The sequence below is a fragment of the Odocoileus virginianus genome, chromosome 3, assembly GCF_023699985.2.
Source record: "Odocoileus virginianus isolate 20LAN1187 ecotype Illinois chromosome 3, Ovbor_1.2, whole genome shotgun sequence".
Classification (NCBI taxonomy): Eukaryota; Metazoa; Chordata; class Mammalia; order Artiodactyla; family Cervidae; genus Odocoileus; species Odocoileus virginianus.
Window position 1 is genome coordinate 8,576,643 of NC_069676.1, and position 18,246 is coordinate 8,594,888.

At 38.1% G+C, this 18,246-nt stretch overlaps 1 non-coding gene and 1 pseudogene across 1 annotated transcript; one reads left to right on the forward strand and one right to left on the reverse strand.

Moving 5' to 3' along the window:
• Positions 1-1,398: 1,398 nt before the first annotated feature.
• Positions 1,399-1,505, reverse strand: LOC139034495 (U6 spliceosomal RNA). The gene has a single exon (XR_011487041.1). It is a non-coding gene; the product is annotated as a U6 spliceosomal RNA (small nuclear RNA).
• Positions 1,506-13,290: 11,785 nt separating this feature from the next.
• Positions 13,291-14,332, forward strand: LOC110139298 (olfactory receptor-like protein OLF4; annotated as a pseudogene).
• Positions 14,333-18,246: the final 3,914 nt, after the last annotated feature.

An 18,246-nucleotide genomic window follows, 5' to 3' on the forward strand; every position in this document is an offset into this window, starting at 1 on the left:
TATTTGTTAGATTTCTTTTTTATAACAAAAATAGGAGAGTTCCAAGGAGAGCAAGATTCCTCAATATATTTCAATTATAACTGTGTGTCTATAAGTTCTTTAGAAGCCTGTAACTTTTCTTTCGTAAGGGGCCATTGCTCTGTCCAAATAGGTTGGTTATTCTTCCAAGTTATTTTAATAATTGCTTTGTTTGTTAAATGAGTAGTGGCCCCTAGGACAAATGTGGAATGTATATCTGAGTTTGCCATTGCATAAGTAAGTCCCTTCCTATCAGATTAAGGGGTGCATCTATCACATAAGGTCTTAATGTTGCAAGCTGGCCTTTTGGTCCCTCACATAGGGAGATTTGAACACTTTGATAAACTTCTTGCATTTTGGTTTGAGAAATTCCTGCAATTTGGCAAGAGATTTTTGTATAGGCCAGGATTTGGGCTATAAGTGTTTGGACATAATAGTAATATTAGATCCAGTGTTGAGGAGACCAGAAAATCTTTTACCATTAATTTTGATATTTATATTTGGTCAGGCATATTCAGATATCAATGATGTCCATAAGGATTGTTTTTGATCTATACTGCTGAATCTACCTGTCCATACATCATTAGAGGAGTTAATAGAAATGCAAGGCAAAAGAAGTAGTTGAGCACTTTTGTTCTCCTTTTTTTTTTTTTTTTTTTGGTTTGGGTTTTTTTTTTTTTTTTTTTTGAGGTTTTGGTTTATTTATGGGCAGTAAGGAGCAATTGGCAATTTTGTGGGCAGAATAACAGGATTAGAATAGCACTTTATGAAGATCAGTCTTGCAAGACTGTCTTGGAGTAGCTTATTGTTTTAACAGTCCTTCTTCATCAGTAGTTCACAAAGTGATCTTTATTGTTTCTCATTAGGCAGAACTCAGTACTTTTGTCTTCATGACTATTATTCTCTGGAGGTCTTTTGGCTCCTCCTTTCACTCTTGCCCCCTAATTTGTATCTGAGTCACATAGAAAGCCTCTTATTTCCTTTTTTTTCCAAATTATTTTTATTAGTTGGAGGCTAATTACTTTACAATATTGTAGTGGTTTTTGCCATACACTGACATGAATCAGCCATGGGTTTACATGTGTTCCCCATCCTGATCCCGCCTCCTGCCACTCTCTCCATCCCATCCCTCTGGGTCTTCCCAGTGCACCAGCCCTGAGCACTTGTCTCATGCATCCAACCTGAGCTGGTGATCTGTTCATCCTTGATAGTATACTTTGTTTCAATGCTGTTCTCTCTGAACATCCCACCCTCGCCTTCTGCCACAGAGTCTAAAAGTCTGTTCTGTATATCTGTGTCTCTTTTTCTGTTTTGCATATAGGGTTATCATTACCATCTTTTTAAATTCCATATATATGCGTTGGTATACTGTATTGGTCTGAAATTATGGAATGCTTCACGAATTTGCATGCCATCCTTGTGCAGGGGCCATGCTAATCTTCTCTGTATCGTTCCAATTTTAGTATATGTGCTGTCGAAGTGAGCACTTGTCCTCCTTTTTGAATTGCCATAGAGTCTGAGATGACATCATGATTTGAATTTCTCCTTTATAGTCTGAATTAATTGCTCCAGACTGAACAGTAATTCCTTTAGAAGTCAAACTATATCGGCCGAGTGAAAGACTGAAGGTTTGTGGGGTCAGGGGCCCAAAAAGTCTGGTAGGTATTCTAGAAGGGACTGCTTGAGGGTAAAGGAGAAAATCATTTAGGGCTGGTATATCGATGGCAGCACTGCCGGATGTTGAGGGTTTGAGGGAAAAGATGTAATTTGCCCCTGCTTTTTGTTTAAGGGGACCTGGGGGACCCCCTGCTTGGAGTTTCCTGGAATAGGTTTTCCTTCAATATCAAATTTAGATTAACAATCTTTGTAAATGCATTCCTTTATGGCAGCGGGGGCAGATTTTTGGAGGCCTTTTATTAGCTTTCTTAGGGCAATCCTTTTTAAATGGTTCTTATATCTACATGTAAAACATCCTTCATTTTGCTTTCTAAAGGCAGCAGCCATTGTTTCAGCTAGCATTTGTGTCTTTTGAGTCTGATCCTAGATTGCGGCAAGCCTTCAAATAATCAATAATAGTCCCAGTCTCACGAATAAGAGCAATAGCTTTTTGGCATTCCTGATATGCATTCTCATAATTAAGTAATTTCTCTAGCTGTTTTTAAGTTTCTTCTCCAATTACAGTATGGGAAATAGCAGTTTCTAGTCTAGCTAAAAAAAATAGCATAATTTTCATTAGGTCCTTGTAATATTTTGGTGTAGCTACCTGTAGGCTCTCCTTGAGGAGTAATTTGATCCCAAGCTTCAAGGGCCACTGTTTTTAATTGTTCATGCAACAAGGGAGGGCATTGTATTTGAGCTTCTATGGCATCAAATTGTCTAGTACCAGTTAACATTTCAAAAGTAATTTGGTTTTGGGGAGTGCCAGCTCAAACATTCTTGTTAGCATGATCTCTGGCTATATCATGAAACCACGTTGTCCATTGAAGATATTCTCCTGATTTAAGGAGAGCTTTTACTAAAAGTTGCCAATCATAAGGAATAAAAATTTTAATAGAAGATGTCATAGCATTTAGAAGTTCTTTAGTGAAAGGTGAATGAGGGCTGTACATAGTTATAGCCTTTTTCATTTATTGTATGTGAGAAAAATCAATGTCTCCATATTGAGGTATTAGTTGTCTTTGAGCATTAACATTTTTTAACATAGGAAAGGCAAAAAGATCATCAGCCTCAGAGATTGAGATTGCAAAGCCAGCAGTAAAGAGAGCCTCTGTCATGATGGAGAGGGAATAAATGTCAATTTTTTGCAAATATGAGTCTGTGTTAAGGACTTATCATTATTATATTTTAAAAAGTATTGCCAGTTTTGATGTCAAAAGGTGTTTCAGGAGAGTCATTGTCAGAATTATTAGGTTCTAACAAAGGAGAGACTTTTGGAGTTGCACCTGTTGGCAGAGGAGGAGCATTTGGACCAGCCAGGGTAGGATTAGTAGGAAAATTTTGAAATATTTTATGTTGTTTTAATTGGGCCTTTTGTAAAGCTTCATCATCTAATTTATATTCATGCTTTGTCTGTTGTCAAATATCAGGAGGGCTAGAATTACCTTGAAATAGCAGAATTACAGCTTTAATGAGAGCCCATAGGGGCCAAAAATCAATTGGAATTTATTTTTTCTCTGTCTGGTGGCTCTTTCAACATTTTCTTTCACCCGTTGCCAAATTTCTAAATCAAAACTACCTTTATCAGGGAAACAAGGATTACATTCAACCACTGTTTGAAGGCAAGCCTCTATTCATTGGAGCAAAACCAAAAGTCCCTGAGCTTTAAACAAATGGTGAAGTAAAGTAGAGAAATGATGGGGCTTTCCAGCCATTTCACCTGTGTCTTAGTACTTACCAACTTCAATGGGTCCTGAGTCACTCCATCCAAAATGCCCTGTATACCAGGTCCCTGTTCTGGGTGCCACTTGTTGCGGTTCTTTAATGGACCAGAACCTGGCGGTCCAGAGTCAACGATAAGAAAGTGAAAGAGAGAAAGAAGCTAATATTCCCTGGTTTATGCAGAGAACCAATGAAACCCTAGAACAGGGCTTGCACTGCTCACAAAGGCACAGGGCGCCCTCTCGAGGGGGTCTTTAAAGCCCGGGCAGGAGAATGAGTTTGGCGGGTTTCCACGCTCCAGAGAATTGGGAGGGGGGGGGACCCAAACTCTGACGGAGTAAAGGTGCTTTAACGATCTTTCTGTGAGTATGTATAGGCTGTTGTACAAGGAATTTCTTTTGACAGTGATAAAGATCAGAAAACCAAATGTACAGCAATCGTTACCAAGGGAACAGGGATTAACAATGCTCATAATGTCAGGGGACAATCCATATCTCAAGAAAGGGGATCGAGACTATGCAGTTTTGTCATAAGGTGAATGCTTACTGAAGGAGATTCATGCATGTCTCATCCTATGACCTCAGTCCTAGGAGCGGTGTGCCATTCCACTCATTTCTGTTGCCAGAAACTGATAAGGAACAGAAGATTTATGAGAAACAGCACATAGGAATCCTCCTGTTAAACATTCCCTGACAAATGAGAGTAATCAGAAATGTAGTTTGCAAATGTTAGAACACAGTGAAACACAACAAGCAATAGAATATTATCCTTGCTGTTAATATCATTCCACTGATGATTATATTTGTTAGCAGGCTGAGTAACCATCCATCGTAAAATAAAATAGTAAAACATAATGTATTTATTATCAAATGAGATGGTACAGTTTGGGGTTGTTCCAAGTTATACTATATTTCTTGTGAGTTTGTAATTAGCTGCCAGTCTCTGTAATTAGCTTTCAGTCTCTATGCAGTTGGAGAAGGAAATATCAAGCCACTCCAGTATTCTTGCCTGGAGAATCCCAGAGGCAGAGGAGCCTGGTGGGCTGCCGTCTATGGGGTCACACAGACTGAAGGAACTTAGTAGCAGCAGCAGCAGCAACAGCTCTATACAGCACTTCTAAGCCTCATCCATGATCTTGTGCCTGGTTGTAGTGCTCTTCTCTCTAAAACCAAACTGTGGACAGTTCATCCATTTCTATATCTAGGTTAACATAGTTTACAGAAGAAAAAAATGAGTTTGTCATAAGTACATTGTCTTAAAGAAGATTGAGGACTAAAGAATTGATGCTTTTGAACTGTGGTGCTGGAGAAGACTCTTGAGAGTCCCTTGGACTCCAAGGAGATCAAACCAGTCAATCCTAAAGAAAATCTACCCTGAATATTCATGGGAGGACTGATGCTGGAGGTCCAATAATTTGGTCACCTTATGTGAAGAGCTGACTCACTGAAAAAGCCCCTAATGCTGGGAAAGATTGAGGGAAGGAGGAGAAGAGGGTAATAGAGGATGAAGTGGCTGGATGGGATCACTGACTCAGCGATGGGAGTCCTTCTATTTGTGATACCACAGACTGCAGCCTGCTAGGCTCCTCTGTCCATGGAATTCTACAGGCAAGAATACTGGAGTGTTTTGCCATGCCCTCCTCCAGGGGATCGTCCCAACCCAGGGATCAAACCCAGTGTCTCTTATGTCTCCTGCATTGACAGTGGGTTCTTTACCACTAGAGACACATGGGAATAAATGTGAAAGTTACTCAGCATGTCCAACTCTTTGAGACCCCTTGGACTGTAGCCAGCCAGGCTCCCCTGTCCATGGGAATTCTGCAGGTCAGAATACTGGGCTGTGTAGCCATTCTCCTCTCCAAGGGATCTTCCCAACCCAAGAAATGAATCCAGGTCTCCTGCATTGAAGGCAGATTCTTTACCTTTTTAACCACCAAGGAAATCATTGCCATCTGGGAATCCCATTGAACAGGGTAAGAAAAGAAAATTTCACATGACTCCCATCTCCTCTACCGCAAGTCTGGACATCCCAGTGAGAAGAGACACCTCAAAGTAGAGAAAGAAGAGTGAAGTGAACATCTATACTTATAATTTGGAGTAACAAGAGGAATATGTGCCCAACGAACACATATAGGGAGCAAAATTCTTCATAGTTGCAAATTCAGGGCTTAATGGGACACCATTGTTTCTTTTCGGTGTTCAAAGCCTGACTCAGTGACCAGTATTTCACTCCTTCCTGCCTTCTTGCCGGGGGGAAGATTTCAATCTCTACCATCAACCATCCAGGGGGAATTTGTGATTCCTCCTGGAGACTGTCCTCTCAGAGATCACAATCCTTGAGCCTGAAAGCCCTGTAGGCATTGTGGGAGTGAATCAGAGAGAAGGAAAACCAAGAATGTTTACCTGAGCCAACCCTCCCTAAACTGTGGCCCCCAATTCACTGTGACTGGTTGTTTGCTTGCCTCATTCATTCATTAATTTATTTATGATGCCTAAGAAAGAAGTGAATATTGTACTCAGCAAAGCAAGGTCAATGTTGAAAATTAAATTGAAGTGTGTGTTAAGTTGCTTCAGTTGTGTCTGACTCTTTTGACCCTGCAGAAGGTAGCCCACCAGACTCCTCTGTCCAAGAGATTTTCCAGGCAAGAATGCTGGAGTGGGCTGCCATGCCCTTCCCAGGGGATCTTCCCAACCCAAGGATCAAACCTGCATCTCTTACAACTCCTGCATTGGCAGGAGGTGGTTTTTTTTGTTTGTTTTTGGTTTTTTGTTTTTTTGTTTTTTTGTTTTTTTGTTTTTTTTTTTAGCACTAGCACCATCTTGTAAGCCCAATTAGAAGATAGAACGGGAGATGTAAAGTGCTTCTGGTAAAAGTGGAAAATAAGTCCAAGGATCTCCATAATTAACTGGAGTAGAGAAATATCCTTATTAGCAGAGGAGGGAATACACAGTGAAGTGATGGCATTCTTTTTATTTTAAAAGATGGTGCATACTTGACTGTATATTAATGAGAAACACAGACCAAAGAATTCTTGAAAGTAGTCTCTTGCAATAACATTTCATTAGATTTCTCACGGTGTCCTCTCAGTGTGGGTATTCACATGAAAGAAAATTATATAATATATCAAAGTAGCCATGGCAATGTCCTTTACTTTCAAATTATTTCATTATATGTGAAGGTGAATATATTTGTGAGTTTGTTAGACATGTACTTTCTCCACTGTAAATTGTCTATGGGAGTCCTTTCCTTTTGTATAGTGATGTCATAGTATTTCTACTGCCATTTTTCTTCACATTCATTAAAAAAAGCAAAAGGGGCTTTTTGTTTTGTTTTGATTTTAACCAACTAGCTGTTTTACATTTGGCTCATTTATTTATTTTTTTGTTGTTGTTGAAAAGGGGAATACTAATTTTCTAGAGTTATTGGGAAACATCTCACAAGTCAATGCTTTGAAACTCCATGGGACCTAGTAAACACAGGTTATCATTCTCAGATTTGGAGAAAACGTTAGATCAAGGTTAAGATTAGGTGTAATGAGGTGAGACTTCTGGAAGGCAGAAGAGTTCGTGGAGAACTAAGAATAGACTGCATTCACCTGATTTCTACTAATCTGGTCTCTTGGGAACAGAGACTCAATAGGAATCATTTTCTTTGTGTTCAGATCAGCGTCCCACAGGGAAATTATGAGCTCAGAAGTTGGGGCAACAACAGAAACGGTGCCTAAGGAGCAGCCTAGGGAGCTATAACTATCTCCTCTGCTGTAATTCCTTAGTGTGTGCATTCCTGGTGCTGGAGAGGACTTGGTTGTTGCTTTTTGAATCTAATCACAGCTCAGGAACCAATGCTTTGCTACTTCCTGTTGGCTTGTCTGGAAACAGAGCTTCCATCTCCATTGCCGATCATCCAGACAGGAATTCAAACATCCCTACAGAGATTTTTCTCTTAGAGACTATCCAGGTACATCTGAGAACTTAATAGGTACATGAGGAAAAAAGGTTCAGAGAGAAACAAACCTGAAAACTTTTACCTAAGCTCACCTAAGAGCCAGACTACTCTAGCCCTGAGACAGGAGATTGCCATGTGTCTCTGCTAGATAGACTAATTAATCCATAATTAATTCACTTAATGTGGTAAAAAGAGAAGTGTCTTTTGAACTTAGAAATACAAGGAGCTTGTTACAGCTAACTCATGGAATAGAAAGTTCAGCTTAATGACAGTGAAGAAGGAATTTGAGGCATAGTGTAGTTCCAGAAATATTAGAACATAGCTGAGGATATTTACAGTTAAGGGGAGCTGAAAATTAGGTTCAGAGTCGTGTGCAGTGAACTAAAGGTATTTTTTTAATGCTTAAGATGGGGTGCAGTTTGAGCATGTGTTTACTAGAAAGACTCATTTTTTTATTAGATAGTTTTTTTTTATAATATTGAGCCACATGAACAGTTATTAAATTTTGGAGACTAATCCTTGGTTGGTTGCATATTTTGTAAATATTTTCATGTTTTGCATCTTTTATTTTCATGTTTGTCCATGTATCATGTTCATGTTTGAGTATGTTTGTGTGTTGATTAGAAACAGACTAAGGGAGGTGGATATTTGTCTGCATAGATGTCCCTCATGTTGGATATCCATATGGATAACAAATTGTACCTAATATGAAAAAGAGTTATGCTAACAAGCTCTACTTTACAACTATTTCATTACTGAGAGGTGGGGAAGCAACAGTGACACTTGATACGTAGGGAAGAAAGTCAACTTTATCTCATTGGCAGTGATAAATATTCATTTGTTAACAGGAAGGAACTATTCTATTTACTTATTGAATAAATCTGTCAAGCACCTCCAGACAGTGTATACCACTCTCTTACTATGTAAAAGAGAACGTTAGCATTTATAATGGTTCCATGGCCACCCATGACAAAAAACTAATATGTGGTACATCCAAAATTCAAAACTCAGTTTTCAAGTGCCCAGAGTCTTTTCATATGGTATCATTTTTTTAAAAATATTTCACTATTTCAATTTTTAAAATGTACAATGGTTGTTGTACCTTGTATATTTTCTGTTTTAAATTGAGAATTTACTTCCTATGATCATTACTGTAATGGAATGTTTAATCAGTAAAGGGTCATAACATTGTAAAATGTTGTTTGTTTCTCTGGAGACTAAATTGTGTGTATGTTTTTCCTGATTTATTAGGTATTCTGGGCATTGACGAGATATAACTAGGGTTTGAATATTGCCAGGACCAATAAAAATTTTTTTTCTCATCACAATTTCTCGGGAACCATATGAGTATTCTAGATCTTTTCACCCACTGATGTGTAGGTCTCTCCTCTGTTTTTAAATTGATGTTTATGTTTTCTTAAATACAGGACACAAAATGGTCATATAAATATGGATCTCCATGTTTACATATCCACAGGAGGCTTACCAACTGGAATTTAGGTATTATTTCTACATTCTTTTATTTACTGAGGTAACATTGGTTTAAAACTTTGCATAAGTTTCATGTGTATATTATATTTTGACTTCTACTACAGTGTGCTCACCACCAAAAGTTCAGTTTCCATCCTTACTTACACTGTTGTCACTATTTACCCATTTTGTCTTCCCCAGTGCTTCCTATGACAGCTACTGTGTTCTCCATATCTAAGTGTTTGCTATTATTTTATTTGGTGTGTTCATTTATTTAATGATACACACACATACACACACTTTATTCCACACCTGAGTGAAATCATATGGTATTTGTCTTCTTCCATCTCAGTTATTTCCTTCCATCATACCTCCTAGTTTAGATGAACATTTGTCAAAAATGGTAAGACTTATTTTGACTGAATAGTATTCCATGGTAGACACCTACCACATCTTCTTTATCCATTCATCTATAAATGGCTGCTTCTATATTTTAGTTGTTTTCAATAATACTGCAATGAACATTGGTGTGCATACCTTTTTTCGAACTAGTGGGACTTTTAGGGAGTGTGGATAAAATATTCAGAAGTGGAATTTTTGGATGATATGTCGGTTTTATTTTTAAATTTTGAGGAATTTCCACACTGTTTTTCAATAGTGGCTCGACCAATTTACATTCTTACCAACAGTGCATAAGTGTTACCTATGGCCTTCATCCTCTTTAACACATTATTTCTAGACTTTTTGATAACAGTCATCCTAAAGGGCCAGAGGTGATATCACATTTTGGTTTTGCTTTGCATTTCACTAATAATTAGTGAGGTTGGACATCTTTTCATGTGCCTGCTGGTCATTTGTATGTCTTCTTTGGAGAAAAGTCTATTCAGCTCTTCTGCCCACTTTTGAATTAGGCAGTTTGTAGTTTGAATGCTGACTTATATGAGTTCTTTATAAATATTGGATATGAATCCCTTATCTGATACATTATTGGTGAAGATTATCTCCCATTTAGTAGGCTGTCTTTTCATTTTATTCATGGTTTCCCTTGCTGAGCAAATCTTTAATTAATGTAATCCCATTAGATTATTTTTGTTTTTTTTTGCCTTAGGAGAAGTATCTAGCAATATATTGCAAAAGAATGTATTGCCTTTGTCTTCTTCTAGGAGTTTTATGATTTCTCAGGTTTTGCATTCATTAGTTTAACTCATTTTGAGTTGATTTTTTTTTTTTTTTTTTGTTAGGAGTTAAATTTTTATTCTCTTGTTGCAATTGTAGGTGGGTTTGTATTTGAGTTTTTTTTTTTCCTGCTAGTTCCTCATTATTGTATATAAACATTGTAGTTTTCTATATTGATTTTATACCTATAACTTCATAATATTCATTTGTTATTTCTTTTTTTTTCCATTTATTTTTATTAGTTGGAGGCTAATTACTTTACATCATTACAGTAGTTTTTGTTATACATTGAAATGAATTAGCCATGGATTTACATGTATTCCCCATCCCAGTCCCCCCTCCCACCTCCCTCTCCACCCGATCCCTCTGGGTCTTCCCAGTGCACCAGGCCCAAGCACTTGTCTCATGTACCCAACCTGGGCTGGTTATCTGTTTCACCCTAGATAATATACATGTTTTGATGCTGTTCTCTTGAAACATCCCACCCTCGCCTTCTCCCAGAGTCCACAAGTCTGTTCTATACATCTGAGTCTCTTTTTCTGTTTTGCATATAGGGTTATCGTTACCATCTTTCTAAAGTCCATATATATGTGTTAGTATACTGTAATGGTCTTTATCTTTCTGGCTTACTTCGCTCTGTATAATGGGCTCCAGTTTCATCCATCTCATTAGAACTGATTCAAATGAATCTTACACTGTTGGTGGGAATGCAAGTTAGTACAGCCACTATGGAAAACAGTGTGGAGATTTCTTAAAAAGCTGGAAATAGAACTGCCATATGACCCAGCAATCCCACTTCTGGGCATACACACCAAGGAAACCAGATCTGAAAGAGACACGTGCACCCCAATGTTCACCGCAGCACTGTTTATAATAGCCAGGACGTGGAAGCAACCCAGATGCCCATCAGCAGATGAATGGATGAGGAAGCTGTGGTACATATACACCATGGAATATTACTCAGCCATTTGTTATTTCTAATAGTTTTTAGTGGGATCTTTAGAGTTTCCTACACAAAATTTCTGTCAACTGCGATTTATGATAGATTTACTTCCTTTCCAGCTGCAAAAAATAAATGTCTTTTATGTATTTTCTTGCCTCATTACACTGGTTAGGACTCCAATACTATATTGAATAAGAATAGGAAGAGTGGGTACCTTTGTCATGTTCCTAATCTTAGAGAGATAGCATCTAGCTTTTCAACATTGATTATGATGTTAGCAGTGAGTTTGTCATATATGGGTTTTATTATGTTGAGGTAAATTTCCTATATACCCACATTATTGAGAATTTATATGGTTAAAAATTTTATGAATCTTTTGAACTCTCTTTCAATATCAGCATCTTTTTCTGGATTTATTGAACTGATCATATGTTATTTATTCTTCATTATGTTATTGCTATTTTCCATGTTAATTTGTAGGTGTTAAAACATCCTTGCATTCCAGAAACATAAACCACTTGACTACACTTTTTTATGGTGTGTGGTCCTTTTAAGTATTGTTGTATTCTCTTGTTAATATTTTGTTGAGGCTTTTTGCTCTATGTTCTTTAGATCTATTTCACTATATTTTTTTGGCTCTTGTTGTTGTTCTAGCTTAGTTTGGGAATCAGGGTAAATTTGGTCTCATGAAATTATTAAGGATGGTTTTCTCTCTTTTAATTTTTGGAAAAGTTTGGGGAGGATAGGTAGTGTTTCAAAGAATTCACCCCTGAAGCTGTCTGGTCCAGAACTTTTGATTTGGGGGCGGCTTTTTGTTACTGTTTTAATATCTTTGCTAAATAATAGGTCTGTTCAAATGTTCTATCCTTTCATGATTCAGTCATGAAATGTCATATAATTCTAAGATTCTTTTTATGATTTCTAGGTTGTCTAATTTGTTGACTTATAGCTGTTCATAATCTTTTGTATTTCTCTGGTATTCATTGCTATTTCTCTTTCTTCATTTCTGATTTTATTAATCAAAGACTTCTGCCTCTCTATTTTTTTTTTTTAGTGAATCTAGTAAAGGTTTGCCAATTTTGTTTGTCTTTTCAAAGAATCAGCTGTTAGTATGACTGATCATTCCCATTTTTGTAGTCTTTATTTCATTAATTTCTTCTCTATTTTTTATTATTCTTTCTACTGAATTTGAGCTGTGCCTTCTTCTTTTACTACTTCCTTTAGATATAAAGTTAGATTGTTCAGTGCATTCTTGTATCTTGAGGTAGGTCTGTGTTCTTATAAACTTCTCTCTCATTTTTTTGCTCATCTCACAGATTTAGACATGCCACATTTTCATTTTTATTTGTCTTCAGATATTTTTCTTAATGACTCCTTTGATTTCTCAACTGACAAATAGTTGTTCAGTAGCATGTTGTTTAGCCTGCATATATGTGTGATTTTTTTCAGTTTTCTTCTATAGTTAATTTGTAGTTTCATACCATTGTGATCAGAAAATGACTGATGAAATTTCAGTCTTCTGAATTTATTGAGGCTCTATTGAACAATACTCTTGAGAAAGTTCCATGTGCACTTGAGAAGAATGTATATTCTGATGCATTTGGATGGAATGTTTTGTACAAATCTATCATGTCCATCTGGCCCAATGAAAGCATAAGGCTATTGTTTCTTGTTGATTTCCTGTCTCAATGAGCTATGCAATGATGTAAAAGGAGTGTCAAAGTCCTCCTCTATTATTGTGCTGCTGTCAGTTTCTCCATTTAGATCTCCTAATACTGGCTTTATATATGTAAGTTCCTCTATTTTAGATGGATATATCTTAACAACATTTACTATAACTTTATCTTCACCATTTTTAGGCCTTTCTGAACTCTCAGTTTAAAAAAAAAAACAGAGCACCCTCATCTACTGTTTTTACACTTTTTTACACTATTCATAGAATCTATCACCATGTCGCATGATATAAGATATTTATGTGCTTATATTCTTTATCATTATTCTTTTGGCTTTTCTTTCTCAGAATTTTAAACCTAAAAAATGGCTAGTATTCAGCATATATTCCTCAAATGGATAAAAATATTTCTCATTAAAACTGTGTAGTGCATGATCCCTTGAGAGAAAATCTGAAAGTTTTCTCCACGTTATAATCTAACTGGGGCTACCTTAGCAATTTAGATCTGTTTTTTCCACTTAGGTCAGTACTATGCCTCTCTCTCTAACAGAATTCCTAGTCAGAGATGTCACAAAACATCCTTTAAATGTGAGGATTCTTTAAAAATACAGATGAAAAAATGGATGGATAGACAGATAGGTAGATAGATATGTAGAGATAGATATAGATATAATTGTAGCATTTTCAAATGAATAATGCCCATTTGGGTAAAAATTATTCACGCATTTATTTTTTTCATTCCTAGTCATCAACACTACAACATGGTACCAGGAAATGATACACAAGATTCAGGATTTCTTCTTCAAGGATTATCAATGAAACCAGAGCTACAGCCCCTCATATTTGGGCTTTTCCTCTTAATGTACCTGATCACTGGGTTTGGAAACCTGCTCATCATCTTGGCTGTCAGTTCAGATTCCCACCTCCACACCCCCATGTACTTCTTCCTTTCCAACCTGTCCTTTGTAGACATCTGTTTCACCTCCACAACAATCCTAAAGATGTTAATAAATATACAGAGCCAGAGAAAAGCTATATCCTATGAAGGCTGCATCAGTCAGATGTATTTTTACATGCTCTTTGCAGTGTTGGATGATTTTCTTCTGACCGTGATGGCATATGACCGGTATGTGGCCATCTGCCACCCCCTGCACTACACAGTCATCATGAACCCTCAACTCTGTAGACTTTTGGTTCTGCTATCCTGGATCATTAGTACCCTGCTTTCCTTGTTAGAAACCCTACTTGTGTTACGGCTGTCTTTCTGTACAGATTTGGAAATCCCTCACTTTTTCTGTGAAATCAAGCAGATTGTCCAACTTTCCTGTGATGATACACTTCTTAATGATACCATTATGTATTTTACAGCAGTGCTGTTGGGTGGTGGTCCCCTGGCTGGTATCCTGTACTCTTACTCTAAGATAATATTCTCCGTACGTGGAATCTCATTACCTCAGGGGAAATATAAAGCAGTCTCCATCTGTGCATCTCACCTCTCAGTTGTCTCCTTATATTATTGTTCAAGCCTAGGAGTGTACCTTAGCTCCACTGCTGCTCCCCACAGCTCTCATTCAAGTGCAACGGCCTCTGTGATGTACACCGTGGTCACACCCATGCTGAACCCCTTCATCTACAGTCTCAGAAACAAAGACATAAAAAGAGCTCTGAAAAGAGTCATTCACATGGCAGTTATAAAAAGAGAAATTCTGGGTTTGAAGAAACATCCTTGAAGAAGCTCAAGCTTTGGAACAAAAACTCCTATTCTTTGATTAGATTCTGGATGTTGAACTTGCTTTTTCTATTCATTTCCTGGAATTTCTGTTTCTTTGACTTTTACACTTTAAATAAATTGTGCACTCACTTTTTGAAGCTTTCTCCTCGATCTGATGAAAAGACAGTTATCCCCATTATCCACTTTCCTATTTTCACAAAGTTTTTTTTTCCCTAGCCTAAGAACAGAAAGACTTTGAAATTCTGGTTAATTTCATGGTGCTACATGGATTGCTTATGAATAATTTCATCTCAGATGATATATGCATGTGCATGTGTGCTCAGTTGCTTCAGCTGTGTCCCAGTCTTTGTGACCCTGTGGACCATAGTCATGGATTCTCCAGGTGAATATACTGAAGTGGGTTGCCCTGCCCTCCACCAGGGGATCTTCCCAACCCAGGCATCAAACCCATGTCTCCTGTATTGCAGGCACCTTCTTTACCACTGAGCCACTGTGGAAGCCCCAGATGACATGTATATTATGCCAAATATTTTCAAAAGAACTAAAAATACTGGAAAATGGATAACAAAGTGTCAATAAGCACATATTTATCATTAATATTTTAAATGCCAATGGGCTAAATGTTTCAATTAAAGATATAGGGTGGCTGATTGAGTTTAAAAAAAAAAGACTTCTATCTTCTGTATGCTGTTTATAAGAAACTCACTTCAGAGCTAAATTCACACAAAGAATGATAGTAAAAGGATGGAAAAGATATTTCATGCATATGGAAATTAAAAGAAATAGGACTTACATTTAGATCTTTAATCCATTTTGAGTTTATGGATTAAAGATCTAAATGTAAGACCAGAAACTATAAAACTCCTAGAGGAGAACATAGGCAAAACACTCTCCAACATAAATCACAGCAGGATCCTCTATGACCCACATCCCACAATTTTAGAAATAAAAGCAAAAATAAACAAATGGGACTAATGAAACTTAAAAGCTTTTGCACAACAAAGGAAACTATAAGCAAGGTGAAAAGGCAGCCCTCAGATTGGGAGAAAATAATAGCAAATGAAGCAACAGACAAAGGATTAATCTCAAAAATATACAAGCAACTCCTCCAGCTCAACTCCAGAAAAATAAATAACCCAATCCAAAAATGGGCCAAAGAACTAAACAGACATTTCTCCAAGGAAGACATACAGATGGCTAACAAACACATGAAAAGATGCTCAACATCACTCATTATCAGAGAAATGCAAATCAAAACCACAATGAGGTACCATTATATGCCAGTCAGGATGGCTGCTATCCAAAAGTCTACAAGCAATAAATGCTGGAGAGGGTGTGGAGAAAAGGGAACCCTCTTACACTGTTGGTGGGAATGCAAATTAGTACAGCCACTATGGAAAACAGTGTGGAGATTTCTTAAAAAGCTGGAAATAGAGCTTTCATATGACCCAGCAATCCCACTTCTGGGCATACCCACCAAGGAAACCAGATCTGAAAGAGACACGTGCACCCCAATGTTCATCCCAGCACTGTTTATAATAGCCAGGACATGGAAGCAACCTAGATGCCCATCAGCAGACGAATGGATGAGGAAGCTGTGATACATATACACCATGGAATATTACTCAGCCATTAAAAAGAATTCATTTGAATCAGTTCTAATGAAATGGATGAAACTGGAGCCCATTATACAGAGCGAAGTAAGCCAGAAAGATAAAGACCATTACAGTATACTAACACATATATATGGAATTTAGAAAGATGGTAACGATAACCCTATATGCAAAACAGAAAAAGAGACTCAGATGTATAGAACAGACTTGTGGACTCTGGGAGAAGGCGAGGGTGGGATGTTTCAAGAGAACAGCATCGAAACATGTATATTATCTAGGGTGAAACAGATCACCAGCCCAGGCTGGATGAATGAGACAAGTGCTCGGGCCTGGTGCACTGGGAAGACCCAGAGGGATCGGGTGGAGAGGGAGGTGGGAGGGGGGATCGGGATGGGGAATACATGTAAATCCATGGCTAATTCATTTCAATGTATGACAAAAACTACACTAATGATGTAAAGTAATTAGCCTCCAACTAATAAAAATAAATGGAAGAAAAAAGATAAAAAAAAAATAAAAGAAATAGGAGATATGGAGAACATTATCTTAGGGGGAAAAAATAGCCTTTAAAACAAAGGCTAAAACTTGGTGTATATGCTGGGCTGAGGAGCCAATGGGGGAAGCTGCTCTCTCTGGGATTATGACTGAACGCCTCTAAGTCAGAATTCCGCCCAGGTTGAAGTCGGCAGCGCCACGGGAGCCTCAGATAGCCAGTCCCCCGCCATCCCCACCAGTGGGCCACCGCCCACGACCCTTGGGGCATGGCATGGCGTGCCCTGCCCCGGGACTGGACCGGGGTCTAGTGCAGAGAGCCCTTGTTCCTGGGACATGGGGAGCCTCCAGAAAGGCGGCCACCCCCTCGCCTGACACGCACCGCACATTCATGCAGAACCTGGTGCTAAACCATTCCTTGTCGACCTGCTTCTGGGTGGAGGTTTCTTTTGTAGCAGAGCAACTCCCTTCCTGCGACCTATTTTTGACACAAGGGTTTGTAAGAAAAAAAAAAGAAATAGAAACTAAAAAAAGATAAAAGAAAAAAAGTCAAAACTAAAGATAAGTACATTATATAAATTAAAGTCATCAATACAAGAAGAGTACATAATAGTTGCTAACATGTAGGTGCTTAATACGGGCTTCCCACGTGGTGCTAGTGCTAAAGAACCTGTCTGCCAGTGCAGGAAATGTAAGAGTCGTGGATTTAATCTCTGGGTTGGGAAAATTCCCTGGAGGAAGGCATGGGCTACACATTCCAGTATTCTTGCCTGGAGAACCCCATGGACAGAGAAGCCTGGCAGGCTACAGTCTGTAGGGTCTCGCAATGTTGGACACTACTGAAGTGACCTAGCACAACACACACACACACACGTAACATAATATAGGGACACCTGGAAAAGACCCTGAAGATGGGGAAGATTGAGGGCAGGAAGAGAAGGGAGCGACAGAGGATGAGATGGTTGGATGGCATCACCAAGGCGATGGACATGAGTTTGAGCAAGCTCCAGGAGATAGTGGAGGACAGGGAAGTCTGACGTGCATGCTGCAGTCCATGGGGTGGCAAAGAGTTGGACACGACTGATTGACTGAACAACAACAGCAGGAAGTTGCCGTTTATCACAGGGAGCTCAGCTGGATGCTCTGTGAAGACTTACAGGGGAGAGGTTGAGAGGGAAACTCAAGAGCAAGGGACATATATATACTTACGGCTGATTCACTTGTTGCATGGCAGAAACTAATACAGTTTAGTTTCAGTACAACAATACAATACAGAAACTAATTACACTGTAAAGTAATTATATTCTAATTAAAAGTTTCTTTAAAAAAAACAATCATGGTCAATCTTATTATATGTAGGTCAGCTGATTAGCAACCTTCCTCTCTCTACCAACTCAATTCCCCTCCTTATATAAAATAATATATTCTAAGGGTCTGGGGATTAGGATGTGGCCATTCTTTGGTGGCCCTTATTCTGATTATTAAAAAGTATCTTTCCGAAGTATAGTATTTGGAGTCACTTAAGTGCCCTTATATAAAAGAAACACCACAGAAATTTATCATGGCCTCTGGAATGAGTAAATATCATTCTTTCAAAATTACATACAAAGGCCTTTTTTAGGTGCAAAAGGCTTAAAACTATTTACTCTAGACTCTAACAAAGGACCACAAACTTACTACCCAAAGAATGGTCCTCAGATCAAATCCTGAATGCATTATCATCACCCAGAAGCTTGTTAGAAATTCAGCATCTCAGGGCTGACCAGGACCTACTGAGTTAGAATCTGTATTATAACTACAATCATAG